Genomic DNA, 2,755 nt, shown 5'->3' with positions numbered 1-2,755 from the left:
TGCCCGGCCAACATTTCCCCATCTTTCATCAAACACTCTGCCATCCTCAGGTATCTTTATTTTCTCACTTTTTAATGGAAATGTGGGTGCAAAAAACCATTTTCTTTATTATACCATTTATTAAATGGTATAATACCATAATATAATTTTCTTTATTATACCATTTATTAAACCATTTATCTTTATTATAAGAACAACAAGCATGAGCCTGGTGGTAAATAGCTACTAACACTCAGTTTCATTTTCTAAGACCAACAGGGAGTGGAGGGGACTCTGGCAAAGGTAGAGTTCATGCCCTACCTGGAGGGGTGGCCATTATTCAGCTCCACGAGGACAGGTGAGTCCAACATAGCTAAATCTTCCCTTTTTTTTGAGATGGAGTTTCGCTCTCTTTTTCGCTCAGGCTGGAGTACAATGGCAGGATCATGCTCACTGCAGCCTTGACGTCCTGGGCTCAAACTATCCTCCTGAGTAGCTGGGACTACAGGTGCACCCCACCACACCCTGCTAATTTTTTTTTTTTTTTTTGGTAGAGACAGGGTTTTGCCATGTTGTCCAGTCTGGTCTTAAACTCCTGGGCTCAAGCAACCTGCCCACCTTGGCCTTCCAAAATGCTGGGATTACAGGAGTGAGCCAAACCACCTAGCCCCTATTTTTCAAGAGAAGGCAGAAATCTGGAGTTTTATGCAAAATCTCCCCGGTTTTATAAACTGACTAACTCAGTCTATTTTCAAGACAGCAGTAAGAGCCATCCTTTTAAAATGTAAGTCAGGGCTGGACGCTATGGCTCACGCCTATAATCCCAGCACTTTGGGAGGCTGAGGAAGATGGATCACTTAAGCTTAGGAGTTTGAGATCAGCCTGGGCAACATGGTGAAACCCCGTCTCCACCAAAAATACAAAAAATTAGCCGGGAGTGATGGTGTGTACCTGTGGTGCCAGCTACTTAGGAGGCTGAGGTGGGAGGATTGTTTGAGCCCAGGAGGCAGAGGCTGCAGGGAACTGAGGTTTCGCCTTTGGTCTCCAGCCTGGGTGACAGAGTGAGACCCCATCTCAATTAAAAATAAAAAAATAGGCCAGGCGCGGTGGCTCACACCTGTAATCCCAGCACTTTGGGAGGCTGAGGCAGGCGGATCACAAGGTCAGGAGATCCAGACCATCCTGGCTAACACGGTGAAACCCCATCTCTACTAAAAATACAAAAAAATTAGCCGGGCGTGGTGGGGGGCGCCTGTAGTCCCAGCTACTGGGGAGGCTGAGGCAGGAGAATGGCGTGAACCTGGGAGGCGGAGCTTGCAGTGAGCCGAGATCGCACCACTGCACTCCAGCCTGGGCGACAGAGCGAGACTGTGTCTCAAAAAATAAATAAATAATAAAAATAAATAAATAAGATAAAATGTAATTCAGATCATATCAGCTTTGCAGAGATTCCTGCAAAGTTTCCTCAAAATGGCTTCTGCAGAGGCCGCAAGGCCCCAGGCCTGTAGGGATCTATCCCCCTCTCTCAGAGCATGCCAGGTAAACACCTGCCTCACCCTATTCCCTCTGGCTGACTGCTCCTCCCCCTCCTCCATACAAGGCTCACTCCTTCACCTTGGAATCTTTGCTCAAAAGCCACCTACCTTCTCAATGAAGCCTTCCTTTTTTTTTTTTTTGAGACAGGATCTCCCTTTGTCGCCTACTCTGGAGTGCCGCAGTGGCACAATCATATCTCAATCAATCCTCATGCCTCAGCCTCCTGATCTGCTGGGACTACAAGCATGAGCTGCTATGCTCGGCTAAGTGTGTTTGGTTTTTTTGTTTGTTTGTTTGTTTGTTTGTTTGTTTGTTTGAGACGGAGTCTTGCTCTGTCGCCCAGGCTGGAGTGCAGTGGCGCGATCTCGGCTCACTGCAAGCTCCGCCTCCCGGGTTCACGCCATTCTCCTGCCTCAGCCTCTCCGAGTAGCTGGGACTACAGGCGCCCGCCACCACGCCCGGCTAATTTTTTGTATTTTTAATAGAGACAGGGTTTCACCGTGGTCTCGATCTCCTGACCTCGTGATCCGCCCGCCTCGGCCTCCCAAAGTGCTGGGATTACAAGCGTGAGCCACCGCGCCCGGCCGTGTGTTTGGTTTTTTAAAAACTTTTTTTTGGAGACCAGGATCTTACTCTGTTGCCGAGGGTAGCCTTGAACTCCTGGCCTCAAGAAAGTAGTCTCAGGTACCCGGGAGGCTGAGACAGGAGGATCATTTGAGCTGGAGAGGTTGAGGCTACAGTGAGCCATGATCATGCCACTGCACTCCAGCCTGGATGAAAAAGTGAGACCCTGTCTAAAAAAAAAAAAAAAAAACTGAGGATATCGAGGATAGTTACAGATTTATTTGTTCCTGCTCCATTCCCGCTGCTTCATTTAGCTAGCCTTAAAGAAACAAAATCTGAGGTCAAATATAGCCCTTGAATAAGTAAAAAGTGCTGTTGCCCTTTTATAATGGGGAGGAAGGTCCTTTGACACACCCATTCCCTAAGGGATTCCAGGTAGGAGTCACCATGAATCCTTCAGGGAGGGGTGAAGAGCACTGTCCCATTTGAAGGGGTCTGCAGAGCCCCCAGACATTCACTCATCCCATCTTTCACCCCAACTCAGGGTGACCTAGTTACCATTTTCTTAATCCCCACTGCCCACCCACAAAGAGTGGACAGCGAAGAGATGTACAACAGTCATCAACAGACATTTATTGAGCTCCTGATGTGCCAGGCCAGACACCAAGGAGGAGCA

The sequence above is a fragment of the Hylobates moloch genome, unplaced genomic scaffold (genome assembly GCF_009828535.3).
Source record: "Hylobates moloch isolate HMO894 unplaced genomic scaffold, HMol_V3 SCAFFOLD_8, whole genome shotgun sequence".
NCBI classification, from domain to species: domain Eukaryota; kingdom Metazoa; phylum Chordata; class Mammalia; order Primates; family Hylobatidae; genus Hylobates; species Hylobates moloch.
This window is presented reverse-complemented; position numbering follows the sequence as displayed.